The 27645-nt window shown below is 34.5% G+C and overlaps 1 protein-coding gene across 1 annotated transcript in view; it reads right to left on the reverse strand.

The window, feature by feature from the left end:
• Positions 1 to 25836: 25836 nt before the first annotated feature.
• GRIA2 (glutamate ionotropic receptor AMPA type subunit 2) overlaps positions 25837 to 27645 on the reverse strand; it is a 160540-nt gene continuing 158731 nt past the window's right edge. Inside the window, exon 17 of the mRNA XM_011281602.4 lies at positions 25837 to 27645. This exon is cut by the window's right edge and continues 838 nt beyond it. The gene's annotated coding sequence lies outside the window, so the exon portion shown is untranslated.

Consider the following 27645-nt stretch of genomic DNA (forward strand, 5'->3'; position numbering starts at 1 on the left):
TTATATATTTTATATTTTAATGATATATTTATGGTTATGGATTTAAGGTCTTCTTTTGTATTTCATGTCAGACTTTTCAAAAATTCATCATTATTTCTGTCACTGAAATGCTATTTGGTATTGTTCCAAGATTAATTATATCAGCCATTCTTTTTTTTTCTATAGCAAAACTGAAAGCTATTAGACATAAAGTTTATATAACTAAAAGGAGCCTCAGGAGGTCACCTTAGCTCAAGACTTTAAGTGGAACGAAACACTGATCTCAAATTATTCCCAAAGGTAGCTGTCCACTTTTGGGGCCTAACACAGACTAGGTTCCCACTGACTTGCTTTTATAATTGAAAGCAAGCATCTATTTTTGTATATCGTATTCAATTGGCTTAATTTTTAAATCTAGATTAACTTTCCTTTCCCCTTGATTTTAAGGGGGAAAAGCCATTTAAAGTGAATTATTAACTTATGTCACTGAATTTTTTATTTTGAGATGATTGTAGATTCCCAAGCTAGTTACAAGAAATAAAAATCTTTAACCACTTCTCCTTAGTAGTAATGTCTTCAAAATTAGAGTAGAATACCACAACCAAAATATTGACTTTGACACAGTCAACACGCAGAAATTTTCCATCACTGCTATGGTCCTTTATGTGCCTACTCCCTACCTGCCTCCTCCTCCCCCATAATGCTGTGCAACAGCTAATAAGAATACTATACACATGGAATCCTATAATATGTAAACTCTGGATTGGCTTTTTTTCACTCAGTATAATTCCCGTGAGGTTCATTCAGGCTTTTGCAGGTAACCATATCTGTTCTTTTTCAATGCTGAATAATACACCATGGTATGGCTATATCACAATTGGTTGAATTCCTCACTCCCTGCAGGACATTTAGGTTGTTTACGGCTTTGGGTTATTACAAATAGAGTTACATGAAATAAACATTCATGTGCAGGTTTTTGGTGATCACGAATCTTCATTTCTTTGGGATAAAAGCCCAAAAGCGCAATTTCTGGGTCCCGTGATAGTTGCATATTTAGTTTTTTAAGACACTGCCGAACTATCTTCCATTGTGGTTATTTTACATAGCCATCAGCAATGTATGAGTGATCAAGCTTTCCTTCATCCTTTGCAGGACTTGGTATTGATGCTTTATTTTGGCCACTATGATAGATGTTAGTAGTATTTCATTATTGTTTCAATTTGCATTTCCCTAATGGCCAACGATACTGAGTATGCTGAGTAGTTTTTATGTGCTTATCTGCCATCTGTATATCTTCTTCATTTAAAAAATTTTTTAAATGTTTTATTTATTTTTTGAGACAGAGAGAGAGCATGAACAGGGGAGGGGCAGTGGTGGGGGGGGGGGGGACACAGAATCCAAAGCAGGCTCCAGGCTCTGAGCTGTCAACACAGAGGTCGATGTGCGGCTCCAACTCGCCAACCGCGAGATCATGACCTGAGCCGAAGTCTGGTGCCCAGCAACTGAGTCACCTGGGCACCCGTATATCTTCTTCATTTAAATGTCCCTTCATATATTTTTCCTATTTCTAATTGGACTGTTTATCCTTTTACTATTGAGCTTTCAGTGCTCTTTCTATCTTCTTGATGCTAGTCCTTTGTCAAATATGTGATTTACATATATTTCAACCATTGGTAGCTTGCCTTTTCATTTTCTTTGCACAGTTTTAAACTTGGATGGGGCGCCTGGGTGGCGCAGTCGGTTAAGCGTCCGACTTCAGCCAGGTCACGATCTCGCGGTCCGTGAGTTCGAGCCCCGCGTCAGGCTCTGGGCTGATGGCTCAGAGCCTGGAGCCTGCTTCCGATTCTGTGTCTCCCTCTCTCTCTGCCCTTCCCCCGTTCATGCTCTGTCTCTCTCTGTCCCAAAAATAAATAAACGTTGAAAAAAGAAAATTTAAAAAAAAAAAAAGAATAAACTTGGATGAAGTTCGAGTTTCCATTTTTTAAAATTTTATGAACGATGTTTTTGTGTGAAGTTTAAGAATTCTTAACTATAAAAAAAAGGAGTCTTGCCAAATCCTGTATCCTAAAGTTTTTCTATTTTTTTCTAAAAGTTTTATAGTTTCACATTTAATTACAAAATTCATTTTTAGTTAATTTTCGTATAAACCGTGAAGCTTAGGTAACAATTATTTCTCTCTCTCTCTTTTTTTTTTTTTTTAACTTTCTGGTTTATGAGTAGCTGATTGCTCAATACTATTTGTTGAAAAATTCTCCTTTCTCTGGTTAATTGTTTTTTCATCTTATTGAAATCAGTTGAGGATATTTTTGTTGGTCTATTTCTAGATAATCTTTTCCATTCTACTGATGGATGTGTCTATCTTTCCACCAACAACATAGAGTCATGATTCCTGTTACTATTATAAAAATTATTGAAATTGAGTAATTGGTTCCTCTAACTTTACTTTTCTTTTGCAAAATTGTTTTTTCTATTGTAGGTGCTTTTGCATTTCTATATAAAATTTAATACGATCTTTTTATTCTATAGGAAATCTCTCTGGGATTTGAATAAGAACTATATTATCTGTGTATCAGATTGTGGAAAATTGATGTCTTTGCTATGTTGACTCTTCTAACCCATGAACATGGTTTGCTTTCTTCATTTGTTTAGATCTTTTAATTTTTTTTCCTTTGAGGTGCCAGTGTGGCTCAGTCAATTAAGCATCCGACTTCTGCTTGGGTTATGATCTTGTGGTCTGTAGGTTGAACCCCACGTCAGGCTCTGTGCTGACAGCTCAGAGCCTGGAGCCTGCTTCGGATTCTGTGTCTCCCTCTCTCTTTGTCCCTCCCCTACTTGCACTCCGTGTCTCTCTCTCTTTCAAAAATAAACATTAAAAAAACTATTTTTTTTCCTTCTACAGTGTACAGTTTTAGCATGTAATTTCTGTACATAGTTTAGATTTATATTTAAGTATTTAATTTTTTGACCAATTATAAATTATACTTTTACTTTCAGTTTCCACATGTTCATTTTTGTATACGGAAATGCAATTGAATTTTGTTGTTGACTTCTATCCTGCATCTTTGCTGAACTCATTTGTAAATTATGAGCGATTTGGGGGGAGGTTTGTTTTCTTTTTGTACATTCCTTGAAATTTTCTACATAATCAACCATGCCATCTGCAAATATGGACTGTTTTACTTTTTTCTTTTCTAATATATATACCTTATGTTTCCCTTTCTTGCTTTATTGGTTGAAATTCCAAAACTGTTGAAAAAGAAGGATGACAGTGAACATCTTTGTCTCGTTCTTAGAGGAAAAGCATTCACTCTTTCAGCATTAAGTATAATATTAGTTGTAGGGTTTTTGTAAGACATTCTTTATGAAGTTGAGGAAGTTCCATTTTTTTACCAACCAGTTTACCAGAACACCAGTGACTTTTTTCCAGAAATTAAACGAATCATTGAATTCTCTGGGCCTATATTTAAGAAGAAAAATAATGTAATTTTGATTTCTTTATGAACCTAAATTTAGATGTGTTAATCAGCAATGGGAAGTAAAAGGATGAAACTGAAGAAATAGATGCCCATCAAATATAAGATTTACACCTATGTATGATTTATGTTATATTGTATCCATTATATCTAAAACTTCAATAAAACATTTTGAAATCTATAGTATCAAATGTATGGGTCAAGGGAAACCATAATAAACAGTTAAAATATTGAATATGGGAAATCAGTTTTAAAAAAACCTAAAGACTCTTCCTTGCAAAATTAGATATATTTGTATCATACAAGTCTGCTTTATAGTTGATGTTCCTTCTGACAAAGATGGAGAAATAAGGATTAGATGATTAGATTTACTTTCAGGCTTTAAAAGATAAAACAAACTATTGGATAAAAGATAAGACATCATAAGACAGTTGACATCAAGGAACAAAAGAAAGCTATTCCTGAAAAAGAGGAAATAAATAAGATAAAAACTTGAGCTTACTGACTGTAGAAAGTTTCCATGGTGCAAAGTGAAGGATTCTAGCAAAGTCCAAACCGTCTGAGTTAACCATATAGAACAGGAGGTCCAGGGAAGCCAAGGTGGCTAAGTTCACAGAAGAGAGTGCTGGAGAGGAGAGCAGTACACAGAGAGAAGACTCCCAATGTCTGCAGAAGAACCCTCTTATGTGTTCATTTGGGTACCAATCAGCACATGTGTGTAAACAAACTACCCAAAGCCAGAAAGAATTACCCAAAAGAATTAGGGGGGGGAATAAGACCTAGAGATCACACAGGGCCAAGAATAGTGCCTGTTCCCAATAGCCAAAGTGAAATACTTCATAATTCATGTGGTATCAGTCAGAGTTCTAAAGAAGGCCTTGCTTCAGTAAGGTGGAAAAAAAATTTACTCCAAACTTAATGATGCTTTGGAATTGCCTAACAAAGTCTAAAACCAAGACCCAAAAGTATCAAACTGATTCCAAGTTCCAAGTAACTTAACTGTGCTGCAAAATACAGATCAGTATATTTACCAAAAAACAAAAACAAAGACAAAAACAAAACAAAACAAAAAAAAACAACAAAAAACCCAGAACACAACAAAACAAAAACAATAAAACAAAGAAAAATAGAAAAAAACAAAAACGAAGAACTCTGAATCCAATAGGGTAAAATTTACAGTGTCAAGTATTTGATAAAACATTACCAGGCATGCATGCAAGGAATAAAACGCAATCCATGAGAGGAAAATATAAGGAATGAGGAAATGGCACGTCATAGAATAAGCAAAAACATTAAAAAATGCTATTATAGATGTATGGCACATGCCGAAGAAGTTACAAGGAAGACTAAACATGTTAACTAAAGAGTTGGAATAAATTTTTTTATTAAAAAAATTTTTTTTTAATTTTTATTTTTGAGAGAGAGTGAGTGGGGGAAGGGTAGAGACAGAGGGAAACACAAAATCTGAAACGGACTCCAGGCTCTGAGCTGTCAGCACAAAGCCCGACATGGGGCTGGAACTCACGAACCACGAGATCATGACCTGAGCCAAAGTCAGACATTTAACCAACTGAACCACCCAAATGTCCCCCCTTTTTAAAAATTTTTTTCTTTTTAAGAGACATGGAATAGATTTATTTTATTTATTTTATTTTTTTAAATGTTTTTTGTATTTATTTTTGAAGGAGAGAGAGACAGAGCATGAGCCTGGGAGGAGCAGAGAGAGAGGGAGACATAGAATTTGAAGTAGGCTCCAGGCTCTGAGCTGCCAGCACAGAGCCCGACGCAGGGCTTGAACTCACCAGCCGTGAGATCATGACCTGAGCTGAGGTCGGACGCTCAACCGACTGAGCCACCCAGGCGCCCCGGAATAGATTTTTAAAGAGAACATAAACTGAACATCTCTAGGTGAAATCTATGTCTGAGATGAAAACTATACTGGATGGGATTAACCCCAGATTAGATATTGCAGAAGAAAACATCAGTGAATTGAAGATATAGCAAAAGACATCATTCAAATGAAACATAGGGAGAAAATTATCTGAAAAAAAATCTGTGTACTTTAGTAAAACTTCAAGTGGCTAAAATGTGGTTAATTGCATCTCCAAAGTAAAAGAGAGTGACAGAAAATATATGGCTTACAATTAATGACCAATTTTTTTTCAAAATTTGGTGAAAACTATAAATTTGCAGATCTAAAAAGCTCAATGAGCACAAACACAAAGATGTGACGTACAGTATACTAAAGCAAATCATAATGAATTGCTTAAAGTCAATGATAAATAGAAAAAGTTTTAAAGTAGTGAGGGAAAGACACATTATATGTAGAGGGACAAAGATAAAGGGCACAGATTTCTGGTCAGAAACAATGTAAGTTACAGGATAGATTGGAATATTATCTTCAGTCTATCAAACATATATAAAACCTAGAATTTTAAAGTCATAAAAAAATATATTTCTAAAAGGAAGGTGGGAGTGCCTGGGTGGCTCAGTGGGTTAAGCGTCCGACTTCGGCTCAGGTCACGAGCTCATGAGTTGTGAGTTCCAGCCTGGAGTTGGGCTCTGTGCTGACAGCTCAGAACCTGGAGCCTGCTTTGGTTTCTGTGGCTCCCTCTCCCTCTGCCCTTCCCCCACTTGTGCTCTGTCTCTCTCCGTCTATCAAAAATAAATAAAATATTTTAAAAAATAAAATAAAATAAAATAAAAGGAAGGTGAAATAAAGATGCTTCCAACATAGAAAAGCTGAAAAAACTCATTGCCAGCAGACCTTTACTACAAGAAACATTAAAAGAAGCACTGTAAAAAGAAGAAAAATATTGCAAGATAGAAGTCTGTACCTATTTAAAAAGGCAAAAAGTACAGGAAATGGTCACCAATAGGTCAATATGATGACTTTTTTCTTAGTATCAAAATATCTTTAAATGTATTAATCATGTAAAGCAAAAATAACAGTATCATGTAGTACTTGTAACATATATAGAACTAAGATGTATTACAATAAATAACGCAAGGACTAGAAAAAGAAAAATAAATATACTAGTATAAATAAAGTTCTTATTCCATACATGAAAAACCATACTATCACCTGAAGGGTAGACTATGATAAATTAAAAATTTGTACTATAAATGTTTATTTATTTTTGAGAGAGAAGGGGGGAGAGAGAGAGCGAGAGAGCGTGCACATGCATATGTGGGGAAGGGGCAAAGAGAATCCCAAGTAGGCTCCATGCTATCAGCACAGAGCCCTGAGGCAGGACTAGATCCCAGAAACCATGAGATCGTGACCTGAGAAGAAATCAAGAGTGAGTCACTTACCCAACTGAGTCACCCAGACACCCCTAAAAATGTGTACTATAAACCCTAAAACAATCACTAAAGGAACACAACAAAGAATTTTATCTCAGAAGTTTAAAAGGAAAATCCTCTTTATAATTTCTATATTAAGACTGTAGACTTAAATCCACCATATCAATAAATCTATTAAATGCCTGATTATCTCAATTGAAAGGTAGAAATAATCAGATTGGGTAAAAAAAATCAAGACCCAGAGCATCTAGGTAGCTCAGTCGGTTAAGTTTCCGACTTAGGCTCAGGTCATGATCTCGTGGTTCATGAGTTCGAGCCCTGCACTGGGCTCTGTGCTAACACCTCAGAGCCTAGAGCCTGCTTTGGATTCTGTCTCCCTCTGTCTTTGCCCCTCCTCTGCTTGCTGTCTATCTCTCAAATATAAATAAACAGTATTTTTTTTAATCAAGACCCGACTAGACACTGCCTGAGCTAATCTACTTAAAATATAATTGTGAAAATAAATAAATAATAAATATGGAAAAGACATACATGTTTAAATTGGTCAAAGAAAATGAGTGGCTATATTAATGTCAGATACAATAGATCTCCAAGAAAAATATTACCAAGAACAAAAAGGGTCAATTCATCAAGAAACATACTAACTAGGGCACCTGTCTAACTCGTGATTTTGGCTCAGGTCGTGAGCTCAGTTTGTGAGATTGAGCCCTATGTCAGGCTCTGCGCTGGCAGCGTGGAATCGGCTTGGGATTCTCTCTCTCTCTCTCTCTCTCGCTCTCGCTCTTGCTCTCTCTCTCTCTCTTTCTCTCTGCCACTCCTTAGCTCACGCTTTCTGTCTCTCTCTCAAGATAAATAAATAAACATTTTTAAAAAGAAACATACAAAACAAAAATACTTGTATACTCAGTAACAGAAATGTAAAAAGCATGATGCAACAACTAGAAAAATCCATAATTATAGAGATTTGAGCAGCTCCCTCTTAATAACTGATAGAACAATTAAATGAACAATCAATACAAACATAGATGAACTATACTGTCAACCAATTTGGCCTTGTTGACATTTATAGATTACTCATTAACTGCTGAATAAACTTACTTTGTGAGTGGACCCGGAACATTTGCCATGACAGGCCAAATCCTGAGCCATAAAACAAATCTCAATCCATTTAAAAAGTATTCAAGCCATACCAAATTTAGATCACAAAGAAATTAAATTTGAAATCTGTAATGAAAAGGCATCTGAAATAGCTCCCAAATATTTGGAAATGAACACACTTCTAAATAACCAGAGCGCCAAAAAATAATCCCCAACAAACATACAAACAATGAACAAAAGAAACCTAAAGAATTAAAAGGGGAATTAGAAATTATTTTAAGTGAATAAAAATCAAAACAAAACATGTCAAAATTTGTGAGATGGGGTTAAAGTGGGACTTAGAAGGAAATTTTAGCACAGAATACCTCTATTACAATTGAGGAAACATCTAAAATTAATGATTTTAGATTCCCACTGAAGAAACCAAAAAGGAGAGCAAGTGAAGCCAAAGGTAGCAGAAGAAAAGAAATAAAGGTCAGAACAATAGTCAAATAAATTAAAAAAAAACACATAAGGAATAATATCAAATATTAGTAAAAGTAAAAAGTGGAGGTTTCTTTTGAGAAAATCAATGAAATTGATAAACCTTCAGGAAGATTGATGGGGAATAAAGGAGAGGAGACAAACTATTAACCTACCAACATTAGGAAGCAGAAAGACATTAACCCTCTAGATTTCACAGGTATTAAATGTTTAATAAAAAGAGACCTTTATGTTAATAAGTTCAATACCTTAGATGAAATAGATACATTCCTTGAAAGAGTCAAATGATCAAAATCTACTTATTAAGTAATAGTTAACCTGAACAGTTCTTTATATGTTAAACAAATTAAATCTATAGTTAAAAAACTTCCCACAAAGGAAATTCCAAGTAGTGATGTCTTCACAGGTGAATTCTACCAAGCATTTCAGAAAGAATTATTATCAATTAGATAGCAAGTCCTTAAAAAAACTTGAGGAGGTGAGAATATTACCCAAGTCACTGAGGTCAACAATATTCTGATACAAAAATAATAAAGAGATATTTCAAAAACTAAAAATTGCAGAAGCAATATTCCTTATGAACACAGATCCAAACAATTTTGACAAAATGTTGACAAAAGAAATCAAATTATATATAAAGACAGAAGCGTTTTTTTAAATAAAAATAATAAAATTCCATTAAAAATGATAATATACCATGAGGAAGCATAGAAAGCAGGATTTATTCCAATAATGTAGGCACAGTTTAACATCAAAATGAATTGGTATAATTCATCTCATGGACAAAAAAAAATATATATATATAATATAAATATGTATATATTTATATATTATTTATATATGTATATATTATATAAATATGTATATATTTATATATTATTCATATACATATATATTATATAAATATGTATATATATTTATATAAATATGTATATATTCATATATTATTTATATATGTATATATTATATAAATAGGTATATATATTTATATAAATATATATATATTTAGATCCATATATATATGTGTATAATTAAATTTTTTTTTCAACGTTTATTTATTTTTGGGACAGAGAGAGACAGAGCATGAATGGGGGAGGGGCAGAGAGAGAGGGAGACACAGAATCGGAAACAGGCTCCAGGCTCTGAGCCATCAGCCCAGAGCCTGACGCGGGGCTCGAACTCCCGGATTGCGAGATCGTGACCTGGCTGAAGTCGGACGCCCAACCGACTGCGCCACCCAGGCGCCCCATATATATGTGTATATATATATATACACATCAACAGATGAAGAAAAAATTGACAGAAACTAGCATCCAATCCAGGAAGAAAAAAACAAAAAATCTCTCAGCTAAGTAGCAATAGAAAGGAACTTCCTCAAACTCAGATACGTCTGACTCCAAAACCTGTTTTTGAATGCTTTGTCAGGATTACATTTATACATTAATCAGGAAACACAAAAACAATCTAAAGCACATCACTCTGTTTTCAAAATACCTAAGAATCTGTTAGCATTCTCTCCAATGTATACATTCTATATAGGAGTAGCACAAAACTCTCCCAAGGAAATATGTAGGATGGTGTACTCCTATTATAGCTTTCCAGTTCTTTTTATTTTTTTCTCTTTTTACTTAAGGTTTATTGAGTTTCCCTTATGTACCAACGTTAGCTGACTTGTAGGAAGACCAGAACTTCTGCTATGCTGTTGTGAATTGTCTTCAGTGATGACTAGACACAGGACAGACCTATCTCAAGTAGAACGTGCCATCGAAAGACTTAATAAAAAGCCCATTCACCCTGGCGTTTCTTAAACACTATGGTACAGAAACTCACTGTAACATCAGCAGCTGTATACTTAATATTATGGACTCCACAACAAAAGCTGAGAAAATTCAAGAAACATTCACAGAATACTGTTTTCTCCTATGATAAATGCCTACTTGAGAAAAGCTGTTTCATGCAAGGGAATATTAGGGAATTTTGAATTGGAGAGTATTTTTTTCTAAAATCCATAATTTGAATTTTTAATAAACAAGGCCATATTATATATAGAAATGGAATCACATTAAGAGCTATCTGGAGGGCAAGGACCCACATTTGACACCACTTCTTATGTGTAATACCAATAATAAGGTAGGTGTTTAATATTTATCCTCTAACTCCAAGCCAGTGATTTGTCCATAGCACCAGACTATGTTCATTTTTGGTCAAATGAATATATAATTCTTATGAATAAGATACCAGTCAAAATATATTACTGATTAATGATAATCACACATTGTTGTGTTTTCTCGTTCCTGATAGATGTTTAATTTATAATGTGAAGCAATAATGACATAGATTTATGAACACGTAGATTACAGCATCTATCCAACAAGTGCTAAGTAATAATGTCAGTCCTGAAGGCTAAATTTATTTTTTCACTTTTCTGGAGAGATGGTATTGAGACACCTGGGCTTCTTCCACCTGACGTAGCATGACCCACTGGAAACTGAATAGAAGGAAAAAATGACAATGACGTTAATGGAACATTTACTCTGTGCCTAACGTAGTAGAGGATTTATGTATTTATTAATCCTACACTTGTTGAGTAATTACTATCTGTAAGACCCCATCTTTTGTGCTGGAAACACGATGGTGAATAGCACAAATCAGTCCCCTTACTGATACATTTCTGTGAAGGAGAGAGGGGCAGTAAAAAAGAAAGTAAATAAATAAGGTATCTGTAGTCAGTGTAAGTGTTAGCAGAAAGTAAAACAGGGTAATTTAATAGTGACTGGAGGGGTAACTCTTCTGAATTCGATGTTAGGAAAGACTAAAACATAAATGACAAGTGTAAGCTTGAAAAGAGATCTGGGGGAGAAGATTTTCAAGAGTTTTTCAAAGGGGACAGCACGGGCAGAGGCCCCGAGGTGAGCACACAGCTTGGCCTCCTCAAGAGAAGGCAAGGGACCAGTATAACCAAATGAGAGGGAGGGAGGGAGGGGAAAAGTCAGAGAAATGCAGGAACTTGTAGGCCATTAAAGGAAGTTTGACATTATTCTAAGATGAAAATTCTTTGGAGAGACTTAAGCAGGGGATAAATATGATATTTTGTTTGTATTTTTAAGAGATCTCTCTGGCCAGTCTGGAGATCATATATATAATGCTAAGACTGAGGAGGCAAGAGTGAAAGCAGAATGACTACTTGGGAGGTTAATTCAGTACTTCAGGAAAGAAATAATGGTTGTTGGCCTAACGTGGTAACACTGAGGAAAGAGAGTCAGTTGGGTGGATTTGGAGCATAATTTGAAGGTAGAGCTGACAGTCCTTTCTAATTTCTTGGATTTAGGAATGGAAGATTATGGTAGAAGGGAAGTCGAGAATAATACTGCAGTTTTTTAGTTGAATTTATATTGGTGCCATATGATGTCTCATTAATTTCCCATTGTAAGATTGCCAAACAAACATTAAAAATCCAAGGCACACATGATGGAAGTTCAGGAAGAGGAAGAACTTGCCTACACAGCCAGGGAATGGTGGGATCGTGAGGCAAATCCAAAGAGCAGTATGCTTATCTCTACAACATCATCACCCTTGGTAACAGTGCACCCTTAAATGTTTCCTGCCTGCTTTGACTGCACTAGAAAATAAAGAGCTACAAAAAGCAGTGATTCCTTCTGCCAAGCACAGACTCTACTTGAGAATTTTAACTTGTGGGAGACTTGCAGCAGACCGTTACATTTGGCATTATTTTTTTTAACTGCTGCCAAAATCTACCTTCCGACTTCCTCATGTGTGCTGTTAGAACTCTCATACAAGGCCTAATCCCTCAGCTGCATAAAACCATCAAAATATTTGAAGATAGAATTGTTTCCCCACAAGAGAAGATCTTCAGTCACTACACAGTGTTTGGGAAATGGACAAGATGATTTTGAGTTGGTTGCTAGTTTTGTTTTTAAGAGAATGCTTTTAGGAGAAAATATGTTATGCTTTTAAGAGACTTACTTCATTTTTTTATGGGTAGCATGGAATTAAAATTTTCTACATGCATGTTTGACTGAAAAGTCAATATTTCCTCCCATTACTGGGGACTTCAGGTTATACAAGTAATATTTGATATCTTCCATAGGTCAATTCTATACCATTAATGGTAGTTTTATTGCCTTTAAAGAAAGGGAAAAGAAAGAAAAGAAGCTATGTTTAAAAACAAATAACAATAAAAAACATTTTTTTTATAACTGATGCTCCCTTTGCTTAGCTTTGCAAGAAAAAAGAAGTCTCTCTGCTCTTGGGATAATAGTTCTCCTAAAACACCAATAATCATTAGCTAGAGAAAAACACATATTCTTCATAATATATGCCCTACATAATATGTTTACCCAAAGAAAAGAGATCAGAATATATGATACTGCCTGGAGTGGGGTGATTTCTTCTAGCATAAGTTAATTATTATGTAGGCTAAAACAGCTTCATAAAGATGTCTTCAGACACTGTCTCAGAAGAAGTTTTCAGGCTGAAGTTGATTTGCCCTTTCATTATCCCTATTAATTTAAGGAAAATTATAGCACAAAGGAACATTATAATGATTTATGATTCTTTGTGATAAATGTTGGGTAGAAAAATCAGTAAGTGAATGAGATAAGCCCATAGCTATTATTGTGAAACATAATTTGTTTTCATGAAATATAAATAATGGTCTAAAATAGAAGCAAGGAAATCAAACTTATAAAGAAATGCCAATTAAAGATGCAGACAATGAGTTTATAAAATGATATTTGGAGAAGTGTTATCAATAATATCATAAATTTAGAAATAGCCTTCATGCCTAAAGATAATAGGAAAATAGCTATATAAATTCATCCATTCATAAGTCCTTACAATAATGTTTTCACAGGCTCATGAGTCAACGAAATGCTCCTATGATAAACTGAAAATGGTACAATACAAGGGTAACAGGTTGCTCCCACCCTAGGCTAAGCTCTGTGTTGTATACACTACAGCATTGTATCAGGTACTCCTCACCACTCTAATAAATAGCTACTATTGCTGTCTCCATTTTCCCGATGTGTTAGGAATGGCTAGATGAAATGAGTTTCCAACTAACACGTAATAGGTGTTGGAGCATCTATTTGATTCGAACCTGGTGTGTCAGCTTTCCGAACTCACGCTCTTAATCATGACTTGCCCCCTTTTCCTTAGGATTGTCACAATGTCTCGGCTTAACTATCTTTAGGATGATTGAATTTCATTTTTATTGCTTATTGCTCTTCCGTGAATACGCAGCCAAGAAAACAGAGCGAGTGTGAGTCCACCCAGGAACTTAACAAGGCACACCCTATAATTCTGATGGGCTTCAAAATGTATCATCCTGGTATCTCATTAACATACTACGGAATTAGGATTTCGCAAAGCTCTTCTGTTTTAGTGACTGTGATGCCCTCACAGTAAGTAGAGTTTTCTTGAACCTTTTAGCTGTGAATTTCTATACTGTATCTTTATACACTTGGTTTTTGGTTTTGGTACTCACTGAATAATGAAAGCATGATATCCAATATGCATTGATTTTACATGTTGTTTGTATAGGCATCTAAGGGGATATTAATTTTGCCTCTTTCTCTGTGCTATCAGCTTCCATTTATCTGTTTCATCCTCAGTGTCATCTGCTGTAAGACACCCATAAGCTCGATTCTTTTGGATGCTCCATTGGTATGACTACTTATAGGACACTAGACTTCCCAATGTCATTCCATCTTCACTGGCTGCTCCGTCCTTCTCAGTCTTCTTCACTGATCATCCTTAAATTCTTACTTCCAAATATCGGAGTGTCCAAGACTCAACACTTGGACCTCTTCAGGGTTATTTCACCCATACCTATGGCTTTAAATGAATCTTTTATTTGATGACCCTCAAATGTTATATCTCAACATAGGTATATCCAAATGCCCATATGAAAAGTTTCATGTGCAGGTCTAAATAGGTATTTCAAATGAAACAAGCCAACAAACATAAAACAAAAAAACCCCTTCTCCTGCCCCTTCTCATTGCCAGCCTTAGTAAATAGCACCAGCACCACCATTCATCTCTGAGGGCTAAGTTTATGCCCTCACCTATAATCCATCATCACATCTTGAGGCTTTATCTTCAAAGTGTATCTCTAGCCACTCACATCTCACACCACCACCACAAAGTGTCATGGTTCACTTCGACTCTCAGTACAGCTTCTAAACGAGCAGCCTACTTTTGTTCAAACTCCTCTGAGCCTACTGTCAGACTTACCAGTTTCAGTCACCAGCTCGATTGCCAGCTCTATGACCATATGAGAGTCACTTAATTTCCTCATCTAAGTTTCCTCATTTATTAAATAAAGAAAATAATATAAACACCTCACAGATTTCATGTACGAATGTAAGTAATTCAAGATAAAATGCTTTTGAAAGTGTTGTCATCACATCATTAGCAGTTAGTTATTATTTTAAGCCAATTTTAATAGTCAGTTTTAATACTTCAATTTGATTATGTCACCTTTTTATTCCAAAGTCTCCATTGGCATCCATCACAATTGGTTATCATCCAAAGTCCTTACCATGACCCCCAAACTCTAAAAGATCTGGACCAGTGTTACACCTGACTCCATTTCTAATTTCTGCCTCCCAGGTTACGGTGCCTCTTGTTTTCCCTGTGTTCCCTGAATTTTCTTAACTATTTCAGCCTCACATCATTTTTCCAGGTGCCTCTGCTTGTCCTTCTTTGCCCAGGTCCTTGCAAAACCTTCTCCTTTTGTTAATGTTTTTGCTCAGATTTTACCCACATTTCAAGGGTGATATGCCTTCCCTATCAAAAATAACACCCCTAACAGTCTCCATCTTTTTACCTTGCTTTATTTTGCTGCATCTCACTCATCACAACCTGATATACATTTATTTGTCCATTTGTTCATTCCCAGTTCTTCTCAAAAGCAAGTCAACTCCATGAAAATAAAGACTTACTTTAGCAAGATTGTTGTTCACTTCCATATTTCCAGTACCTGGAACAGTTTCTTGTACTAATAGGTACCATTAGCTTATTAATAAATACCAGTGAATGAACAATTGCCTAAAATGCATAATAATTATCTTTTCACATGTCTGTCTCCTTCACTAGACATCAACCTATTTTTATTGCTTGAGCCATAAAAAGCACTTAGTGACTGAATGTAGTCAGAAAGACTACTCCCATGGAAAATGTAATTGGGGAAGGTGTGATGTCAATGCAGCTCCTTATACCTGTGACCAAATATTTAATTTACAGAAAATCTAAACTACTTCTTTTCTTTTTAAAATGTTTTTAAAAAGTTTATTTATTTTGAAAGAGCAAGAGAGTGGGGGAGGGACAGAAAGAGAGGGTAAGGGAGAGAGAGAGAGAGAGAGAGAGAGAGAGAGAGAGAGAGATGATCCCAAGCAGGCTCCACGCTGTCAGCACAGAGCCTGATGCAAGGTTCTATGTCACAAACCTTGAGATCATGACCTGAACCAAACTCAAGAGCCAGAAGCTTAACTGACTGAGCTACCCATGTGCCCCTAAACTACGTCTTTTCTTTCCTGGTTATCATTTCTGATAATATTTTGTTCCTTTTCATTGATTAAGTACAGGTTAGTTCTGGAAATATGGATAATGGGTTGCATAATAACAGCTGACATCATCTCTGACACCAAAAAAATGGACCCAACTATTAAAAGCCAGTAAACATGTTTTGAGCAATTATTAATTCAAATTTAGTTGCCTCAATTCAGCTTTTGAGATTCTCCTTGACTTTGAACATGGATATGTCTTTTTCATGGATTATTATGGCCTGAATTCTGTGTTCTAATGGCAAAGACAATTACTATCTGAGGAAAGAGACAGAGGGCAAGAGACTGAGGATGGCAGTGGTGTTGGAGCACCTGGCGAAAGGCTTGAGGAACAGACTGGAAGATCACAATATACTCTAACAGTCAAACCCTCTTAATATGCTTATGCTTTTAAAATTTTCTTAAAAAATTTTTTTTAAATGTTTATTTACTTTTGAGAGAGAGAGAGAGAGCATGAGCAGGGGAGGTACAGAGAGAGGGAGACACAGAATCTGAAGCTGGCTCCAGGCTCTGAGCTGTCAGCACAGAACCCCATGCAGGGCTGGAACTCATGGACCGTGAGATCATGACCTAAGCCGAAGTCGGAGGTGTGACCAACTGAGCCACCCAGTGCCCCTAAATATTTTTTAGCCTGAGATCTTTCTAGAAGTTCCTCCAGGAGTTCATATTGCCAGAAATATATTTCATTTGAAATTCTCTTTGCTGAAGTCAGCTTGAGAGAGAGAGTAGAAATCATCTCTGTTCAAAAACTTAGCTGAGGTATTTTTACTACCAAAAGGGAAGGTGCAAAGAATCATTTGATCATTGTGAGAATAAAGAGGAAAAATTCATTGAGAGTTCATGCATGGATTTATTGAGATTCTTTTCAATCAAATCTATTGCACAAGTGTCTGGTCTAGGGTAAACAAAACATGGCTTTGGAGGAGCGCATGCCAAAGTCATTTTCTGATCTGAGCAGGTCAGTGAGGTCATGGCTCTAACCACACGAATGAGCCTTGGCTGGGCAAGAGAGCAGCAGGATACCCACAGAGATCAGGGGCTGGTGGTGAACACCTGAATCCGGTAGTTCTGGTTCTGACACTTCCTAGCTTCCAGAACATGGGGACATTTCTTAACTTCTTCATTAGTCACACCCGTAAGCATGGATGCTATCTAACAGGATTGCTCTAAGGAGCAAATGGATGTCACTTGGCTCAAGCAAGCACCACGTTCTGGAAAGGGGGCAGTATGGCGCTTGCTGTTGGGTAACTCTTAAGTGAAATACTTCAGGAGCTATAAAGCAGTGGAGGGTAGAAAGAGTGTGCTGATGCTGGTAAGCGAAAGAGAGATCATTCTAGTCTATCTGCGTTAATGTGCTATAATCCAGGCTTATCTGTCATTTTCCTTCTTGCAAGATTTGCACCAATTCCTCTGCCTGAAATGCTCTTCATGCAACATACTCTCTCCTTTGCCAGAACTCCCACTTGTCCTGTAAGTCTCAGCTCAGATGTCATTTTTCCCTAGGAGGCCTGCCAGAGCCCACTCAAACTAGATTAGGCCCATCTTGTCCCCATGGTACATTCTTCTTCATAACACAGCTGGTCTTGTGACTACTTGTGCAAAATCTCTCTTATTGGTCACACAGAAAGTTCTAAAGGGCAAGGACTCTGTTAACCATCAGAGTATAATACAAATGCCTCTCACATGAGTGGATGCTCAGTACATGTTTGTTGGGTGAGTTATCAAGTAATTTTAATCCACATCTCTGAATAATTAGGAATATAAAAAGGAGACAGCAGAGGGATGAAACATATGTAGGGGGCAAGTAAAGAAATTTAAAGAACATCTTAAACAGTTGGCTTTTTCGTAGAAGATGGGTGAAACATAACTGCTAAAAGTGCCATGTATTATCGTATGGTATAGAGCCTGTCATATAATACATGTTCAATACTCATTGAGTAAATAAATGTATAATAAATGAACACATATATAGTTAACATGAGCCCTCTGGGACTCTGATATAAGACATTCTAGATGTGATTATAACACAAGGAACAACACTTGACTGTTAATATGAAGTGGATTATAATTTCAGGAATGAAAACATAAAAGATTGTTGGGGGATCTTTTTTTTCTACTGCATTTACAGTTATTCAAAATGCCTTGGTTCGTATTTATATCTGTTCATAGATATGAATTGTGAGGGGGGAAAGAGTGACTTGAAAAGTTTCTCCTACATTTACAAAAACGGTGAAAATAATACGTTTTTTTTTTTTCTACATGTAAAAAGGTTCACATTTACCTAAGTAACCTAAGGGCCAAATGTAACCAAAAAGAGAGTTACTGGAGAAAGGAACAATTTTCATTGGAAAGATAAAGTCAGTTTTGAATCTGTTCAGACCAAAATGCCTATGGGAATTTCTAGCTCTAGTGGAGGCTGGGGCAAGTTACAGAATCTCTTTTTACCCTATATAATAGTATCAGACTCATATTATTCCTGTATTAAAAGCATAGTTGTATGTGAAATGTTTAAAACAGTGACCGGCAACTGATTTTCAAAGGATATCAGTCATTACTTTAACAACAGTAGTGATATTAGTACTAAAGAGTCTACTAGAAAGTGGAATACATAGGCCTAGAACTGAGGAAAGAGATCAGGGTTATCCACACACATTTGGGAAAACTCAGTACAGAGGTAATGATCAAATCTATAATGAAAAAAAAAAAAAAAGGGTTTCCTAGAGAGAGAGAGAGAATCATTTGAGAAAAGTTGAGATAGAAGGGAAAACATCTCCCGGGAATATTTATATTCACATTGTAGATAGTAAAGGCTTATTCAGCGAAGGAGCTAAGAAGAAATTGAAACAGTGTGGTCCTTTTTAAAAAGAAGCCATTATAAAGACTGCTAATCAAAATACATTTCTATTGAGTTGGAAGATAGTCTCAGGACTGGTCATAAAATATGACTTAAAATAAAACATTATATAAAAACAATGTGTGTAAAAAAGTTTCTTTGGAGAAGGGGATGATTTATGTTGAACTTTGCCTCCATTTTCTTAGCAATTCTGCTCTGACTCCAAATTCAGCAGACCAAAAGCTAATGTGATGTACCCTCTCTGGATGACAGTTTAGGAATTCTCTATTACTACTGGAGTGTATCTGTCAGGGATCTCTAGCCTGACTTATTATAGTAGTTTTTCTGACTACGCAAACCATTATCCCATGGGGACTGCACTATATACCCTTTTCTCCACATCATTATATATCCAGTGATGTTTGAGTACTCAATATGCATCTAAGCTCTGGATATTTGTCTGGCTGTTTGGTGAGTCTAACCCTTGATTATTTTTTTCTCTTAATTCATTTAAAAAAATTTTTTCAGAATACATTTTTGGTCACTTCGCATCATATTGTGACCTGGATGTTCCCATGTGAGGGTTACAGGAGCTAATTCTGAAACCATCATGCTCTGATACAAAACCTGTTTCTACCTCTTACCAGCTACATGACTTTGAATTATCTGACCTCTCTGTCTTTGTGCCTCAGATTCCTTATTTGTAAAACGAGGGTTATGACAGTAGTATGCACTTCGTTGTACGATGCCTTGCACATAATATGTGTGTTGTGAGTGTAAACTATCATTATTTTGAAGAGGTATTAAGTACTCAAGGAGGAATAAGACATATTTATTTCCTGCCTTCAGGAAGGTCACACATAATAACGGAAGTAAATCTTTAAACAAATCACTGAAAATATAGCATCATTGCTGTACCAGGGTGATGCTTACTAGGTACAGCATTTGAACACACAGAGTACTTCATCAGCTTTTGTGGAAGCTCCACGCTCGGTGTTTCAAGAAAGGACATTTTTCACACGCTACTTGAGAGGTTACTAGGCTTATGCCAAGTTATGTATTTTCGTAGAATCGTATTAGTAAGAAAGGGGAACTAAAAAGGCAGTCGTTACATGGATGCTTGTGAATGAGAGGTGGCCGATGAAATAGGGTACATTATGGAAAATGAAGATGAAACAGAAAAAGTGAAAATAGTAAATCATGGTTGTGTTCAGGCACAAAAATAAATTTTATGCCTTAAAATGTTTTCTTGTTTTGGCATTGTATTGGGAAAGGCAGCATGTTAATAGGCACAATGTGATAATGTGTGAATAGTGAATGTAAACCTGAGAATTAAACAGGAAAATGGTTTGAAATTTACACACTGCCATAAAGTAATACTAAATTTTTGTATACAGAAGTTTCATATAAACTACAAACCCAGATTTTAGTATTTTATAATCGAAGAGCTAAAAAAAATCACTATAAACATATTTAAATAAACATTAAAATGTATATTGGACATTATATGCTCAAATCTATGATTTTAACCACTGTAAATTTTTACTTGCAAAATGTTTTCACACTTTCTGGAAGCAAGGTAATATGTAATAATGACAAGTTTTGTTTGCATTTATAATTCCACCTTTTCCAAAAATGATCTTAGGTTAGGACAGCCAATAAGCAAAGATGGGCATGTATATTTCTTTACCAATTGTTAGACTAGATGATTATGTTTTTCTCATAAATATTTAAGACATCAAGAAAAATAAATGTAAGTGCTTACTTTAAATAACATGTATAATAACATTTCAAATTGTATTTTAATTGTCATTCTGGACCTCCGGACAGTTTTATGCCATCTATCCCAATCAGAGTATGAAAAGTTTCTGGATATAAATTCAACACAAAAGTGCATCCTAATTCAAAAGTTACACCATTAATTATGGGGGAAAAAATGTCTTTCTTGTCAGAGCACTCCAACTCTTCTGACACATACGTGTTAGAGAACTAAAGAGATCCCATCTGGCAAAAGAAGTGGGGGCGGGGGGAGGAGATAGGGCTGGAATCAGGAATCCACCCTGGCTATAATCCTGACTTATCCTTTCCCAGCTATATACAGTTGGGCAATGACTTAAACTTTTTATGCCTGGAAGATAATCGTGACACTGAAAATTATATTGGTAACTCATTATCCTTTGATGTTGGAAACAGTTACTCAGATAGCTGGGATATACACTTTTTCCTACCTCCAGAAAACCATTTCCAGATACTGAGGCACAATTTTATTGCCCATATATTGTTGTTGTATTGTGTTTTGATGAAAATGCTAAAGGTGACACCGTGTAAATGTGACTCCAACTTCTTTCTTGTGTGGAGATGATTTGACAGCTAATTATGAAGTACAAATCTTGGAAACTCACTTTTGAAGAATCAAATACTTTCTGATGCCTTTCAAATAAAAATATTTTAAGGTCTAATTTTGTGCTTGAGTTTAGTTACCTTTGATTCTTATATGTCTTACCTAAATAGTTGCTTAATTTTTTAAAACCCCTTTAAAAGCTTTATAATAATTTACTCGAATTCATTTAACATTTTTTGAGTCAAAAAACTCAGAGGGAATGTCAACAATGTTACAAATAATTAGCAGAATAAGTGCTACAGAGGATGTCGAATCTTTTTAATACACACGTGAACATACATACGCACAGAAACATAAACAACATTAAATAAAAATGAACAGAGACATGTTTATCTCTTTAACACAAATAGCTGACAAGATAATGCACATAAAACAGACTTGAAAGGCTTTTAAGATACAGACTAAATATAGTTATAAATCTGGAATGCATTTTAATTTAAAATGAATCCCAAATAAAGATGACAGCTTCACACTGCTTATCCATATTAACCCTCACTGAGAACTAAGGCACATATTTGCAAGAAGACTATGTAAAGACAGATATGTGGTCTATGATTTCAGAATCGCGTACAATTAACTGTTACATATGATTGTAACTCATGACTTAGACTTCAGTATAATTGTCCTCTGATCAGCTGAGATAACAAGCCAAATCAAATTTAATTTGGGGAGGGAGGGGAACACTACAGATATCCATTTTCATAAGTATTTTAAGAACCTTGCAAATCATTTTTATGAGTCTGTTTCCTTTTAAATCTGTAAATATTTACACAAAAGTGTTTTTAGATATGGTTCAAATATATCAATAGCGTATAATTACAATAAGCACAGGATTTTTTTTTTCTAGTGCAAATTTCTTGACCGTAGAATTTTGGGGGTAAAATGTGATTTTTACATAAAAAAGCTCTAAATTACATTATAATGAATCAAAAAAAGAAGGAAATGGAAAATATGCCCAGGTTAACCTATAATTGATTTTAGTTTTGATTCTTACCAAATGGACTTTCTTACCTATTAATATTGGCCATATAATGGATGATAATTAAAATAGCACGGCTATGATGTATACATTCTTAAATGTAAAATATACTTTTCTTTGGTTTAGGAAACACAACAAAAGTACAAATTCCTTCAAAATGCTTTCCATATGAAATAAAATATCCTCATTTAATTTAGGTGTGATTTAATGTGAATGTTTAAATAAAATTTTATATATAAAAAAGAGTGACTTTTCATTTAAAAAAAATTTCCATGAACGAATTCTCACTTGGCAGGCTCATAGTTAAGAAATTACCAGCTTGTTTTAAAAATATTTTTTCTTTAATTTTTGTTGTAGTTTGAATGTAAGATACTGTTTAGCTGCTGACCAAAATATGTTGAGTGATATTTGAATTAAATTTTTATCCAAATAAATAGATTCTAGACATGTAAGCTATGCAGATGGCAACAATTTAAAATTACCAAACTGTGCAGTTTGTTAATGGATTTAATTTGACTCTTTGAAAATACAGATAGAGATACTGATTAGATGCCAAATAAATTTACAGACAAGCACAATTTACACAATCTCAGATTTTTTTGAGAGAGAGAAAAATATGTGTCCATATTTACAGAAGTTGTTGATGAATGTTATCAAATACGTGCTCTTAATTAAAGTTTGAATGCCTTGAATTAAAAATTGTTGGGACAGAAATATATAACTCTTAAATGTCACAGAGTTACCCATATATTCACAATAGCATTTCTAAGTGAGTGGGATCAAAGAATTTCATGCTTTAAAGAAAATATAATACTTAATCCTCAGAATAGAGGTTTCAACTTTAGCCCTTACCTTAAGTTTATATTTATTCAAGATACATTCAATAAATGTTTTTTTTTTTAGATAGAATAAATGAGCAACTGAATGGATGAAAAGGCACAATACTGCTTTTCTAATATTTTGAGATGAGGAACCAAATTTGAAACTAAATGTCAAAAACTGTTTCTGCATTAAGAGGCACTCCAATGCACACAACATTTTTTAAAGATGACACAATGTTTCATTATGTTTTAAATAATCCTATTAAGTTTCCTTGTATCATTGCCATGAGATAGTCCTAGTATCCATATACTCCAGTTGAGAAGACAGAGACAAAGGGAGGCGTGAAACAAGGAGAGATAAAGCTAGAATCCTGGTTTTGACTCCCTCCCAAGTGCTTAATCCACTCCCCCACATTCCAATTTACAATAAAATGAAATTGGCACATTAACCTGAAAGGAAAAAAAAAGAAAGAAAAATGACCAAATTCATTCAGTGAATTCAGGCATATCCAATGAAGTAACAGTGAGTTTATGCTTATCTGAAAAGGAATTTGGTTCTGAAATAGCAAAGTTGACTTATACCTAGTGGGGAAAAAAGGCAATTAAAGAATAGTCTGGAAGCGCTTGAGAGTGGAATTAAAATACAGAATTGGCTTGTGCTCATTGTGAAGTGACTTTAAAAAGAGATTCTGATGAGCAAACATATTAAAAATAGAGCTCTCACTCTTCCTGCTCCATCGAAGAGCCTCCCACTTCCTACAGAAATTCTATAAATTGTGCAGCTCTTTAAGTACATGGAGGAATAGAACACATTCACAATTATTGGGTAGAATATGTGAGTCATGCAGAAATAGAGCTTAGCAGGAAATTTTTATTTCATTGGACAAATTCTTAGTTATTTATTACAGTTATTAAGAAGACTCTGAAACTGTCAGACCTGTCTTTGATAAAATGAACTGTGTTCCAAGTGCCCTCCAAACAAAATCTCTCATGAAAGACCAGAAATAGATGGGATACCATGGAGAAAAAGCAAAAGGCAAGATGAATGAAACTAAACAACGAGATACCATTTGAAGTATAATATATGAAAAATGGCAGTTGTACTTAAGGGCAGGAAGAGAATGTAAAATGGTAAAGCAAGAAGGAAATGAATAGAGACAGGATATAAAATGCATACACAAATTCTTATGATCCAGATTTACTCCAGGCACTTCCCCGCTCGCACTGGATATGAGGTCATTTGTGTTCATTTCTGTGCTTGAATATCATATTTATATAAATATGTTTGAACCTTCACGTACTTAGAGTGCCATTCGCTATGAGCTGTTGTTATTTTAAAACATAGAAATACAGAAGGTATTATTTATTGATAGAACCTATTCTAATTTCTAGTGTCATAATCTAGCAAAGCAATACATTAAGAGAATGAACCCCTTTTTTAAAATAAAATTTGATACAATTTTCACAAACCTTCTAAAATATCCCCTGATTTCCATTAAGAACATCATGATGATTCATTTATACTTACCCATCTTTCATGTTGGTGATTAAAAAAAAACAAACCAGTTTTAAAATTATTCTACTTTTAAATATATATTTGCCTCATTCTTCTATTTCCTTTAATACGCTTATTTTGAGTTCATGTAAAATTTGTGAAACCTAACAAACTCCAGAGTTCATGGATAAACCACAAATTACCAACTAAAATTGATAACACAGAGAATTTATGCAACTAATTCAATCAAAACACCTACTTATTTCATTCAAATTAGAGGTAAATGGAATATTTGTCTGAATTACACTTCATTTTACAAAACAGACCAGAGGCTCTCAAAATGCAATAGATAATAAAATTCTACCCAGATGCAAACAGGTTTACCCAGAGATACATTTCAAGGTACAGGAGATTCTTGACTTATTTGTTTAAATTTACTAGATCCCTAACTCTTGAATGTGATGAGATAGGGCATAGAAAGAAGGGGAGAAAACACATTGTATTCTATTCTAATTAGTTTCAATAAGTGTTCTTCTTTAATGGTATTGTCAAAGTGTTGTATTGAAATGATCCTGTAGGGTTATTACATTGTTAACGCTTCTCTGCATTTGCTTAACTTGCTACCATGACCACTAAAATATTTAGGGTATCTGCAGAGTGGAAAGTAAAGACGACTGTATTTTTAAGCAGATGCATTTGCATACTCATCCATTAAACATTAAAGACATTAAAACCCACAAAGTTTCTAAAAGGCATTTGAATGTGCAATTTTGAGGCACTAAAATGTCTTAATAATTTTATAATTTACCTAAAAGGGACTGCCTAAATACTAAAATGATCACCTTTGTAAAAAGACCTAATCAGAACTGTGAGAGTTTTAGTTTCTCTTTCGTATTCTCCAAAAAACAATAAATGAGCAAGCACACTTTCTGCAGCCTGGAAGCCTGGAAATGTGTTACCTTGTGGAATATTTAAAGCAAGTTACCATTCTGGCCCTTTCATATGACTATAAAAGCAACTAAGCTCACAACACACCGTGCAATGGCGGATGATAGCAACGTATGGCATTATATCTACCATAAAATGAGAAATGTAATTGATTCACTCATATTTCTACATATGCCCAAAGCATTTAATGACTGCAGATTTGGAATACTGACAATGTTAATCATTTTAGTTAAAAAACAGGTTGTTTTTACTCTGTTCCATTTGTACTTAGTTGACGTGTGAACTGAGCAAAGGTGTCCTTGTTCAATAGAAATAGCCAAGTTTGGGAATACACTTAGATATATATATATATATTTTGATTTCTCAGTATTATTAGTTTGAAGAACTATGAGGTTAAATAAATAAATAAATAAATAAATAAATAAATAAAGATCTTTGCCTTTTGTAAGAACATGTTTTATGTATGATTGAAGTTTTTACAACACTCCGAAAAAGCCATCCGATGTTAGATTTAAAAATAAAATCAAAAGCATTTTCTGACATAGTACACATGAAAAATTGGAAATTCCAATATCTTCAATAGAAGTTGTAGAAAGTGTATGTCTCCTTGGAGTCTGACACCCACTTAACACAGCAGAAAATAAGGTACTATACTGTAAACAAAAAGTACAGTAAAGGACAGTTGGAAATTTACATAAGAATAGTTCATAAACATTTTGGTCTTTCCATAACAGTTTTTATATAAAATGAATAAAAAAACCTTTAGACAGCTGTCATCACTCTTGTTTGACCACTTTTCACTTATATGCACACGGACATATTTATATAGCAATATATTGATGCACCGTTACATGGATATTAAACTATGATTACTGCTTTGTAACTGAGATGTGCATTATCCAATCAACATTATCCATAGTTGAAATACTCTTACATTATGTATTCTTGTCATGTTGGATCTAGAAAAACATGAAAATATAACTTTACATTATTTCAATTATTTACATTAGTTCAAGCTTGACAGAGAAAAATTGATCAGCTACAATTTTTAGAAGAGTAGGCCCAGAGGTACAATAAATAGCATTGATTGTATAGAGTCATCTTTTTCATTTTTAAAAACTCATTTTAGGTACAATATGGAAACAATTAGTCTGCAATTTGGTCATTCTAGCACGTATTAGTAAAACTTAAAATGCACCTCCAACATTCCTGATGAGGAGAAATGCACAAAAATATCGTACTCTCTACGGATTTGTGATCAGGGATGACTAAATTTGGTGAAGAACATCAAGATACCACATGCCCCCACGTTCCATGGTAGGGGCTGTTGTTTAATCCTACATCATCTTTCCCTTCTGTGGAACATAATCAATAAAAATGTTTTCAAGGCACTTAGTAAGATACCAAGTGCTACACAAAGGCCTACTTGCAGAAATAAGTAATTATTTTAATAAAAAAATATTAAAAATAACTATTGGATGGTAACAATTGTGTAAAACCCTAAATTAATTTTATTGGGAGGGGGGAGCTTTAATAGAAACAAATGGCCTTTGATGAAGGGAAAGAGAGCTCCTTTAAAATTTTTAATTAGAGAAATAGAAGCTCTTTAGTCAAAAGTTACAGAAACGTGATGTTTTGTCCCCATTGCGCATATTAAAATAGCCATTCTACTTGAGGGATAAGAATAAATACAATATATTAGGGTTGTTTTTATTGATGGCAATGGGAAGAAACTACATTGTAGGTGATTCAGAAGTGCTTAAATTATTCATAATATATAAGCTTTATAACAGCTCTTCTAAATTTGAAAACAAAAACTTAGATTTAGCTTATGGAATTTGATCGATTGGCAACTATTTAAAAAGCTACTTTCTAGGCATTCCTAACTTCATTTACAACTAATACTTCTCTTCTGCAAGCTCAAACATTTTAAAATGGATCCTCACATATTCTGATATTTGCTGTTTAATATTAGCTTTTTAAATCTATTAGCATTTATCTACATAGATTAAATGCTTTATGTTAAATATTTCTTTACATATAGTAAGACATACTAAAAACAGATTCAGATATTGTTTTGGGACAAGTTTATACCCTAGAAACCACCTGGCCTTCTTAAAAAGGGCAATTTTCTCTGGGAACCTAGCAATTTGATAATGTCTTTAAACTCATTTGTTTTATGACCAAACTGTAGCTAAGCAAAATTAATTGGACCAGTTGCAAATAAAACAATAGAAAAATGT

Source organism: Felis catus, chromosome B1, assembly GCF_018350175.1.
Source record: "Felis catus isolate Fca126 chromosome B1, F.catus_Fca126_mat1.0, whole genome shotgun sequence".
Lineage (NCBI taxonomy): Eukaryota > Metazoa > Chordata > Mammalia > Carnivora > Felidae > Felis > Felis catus.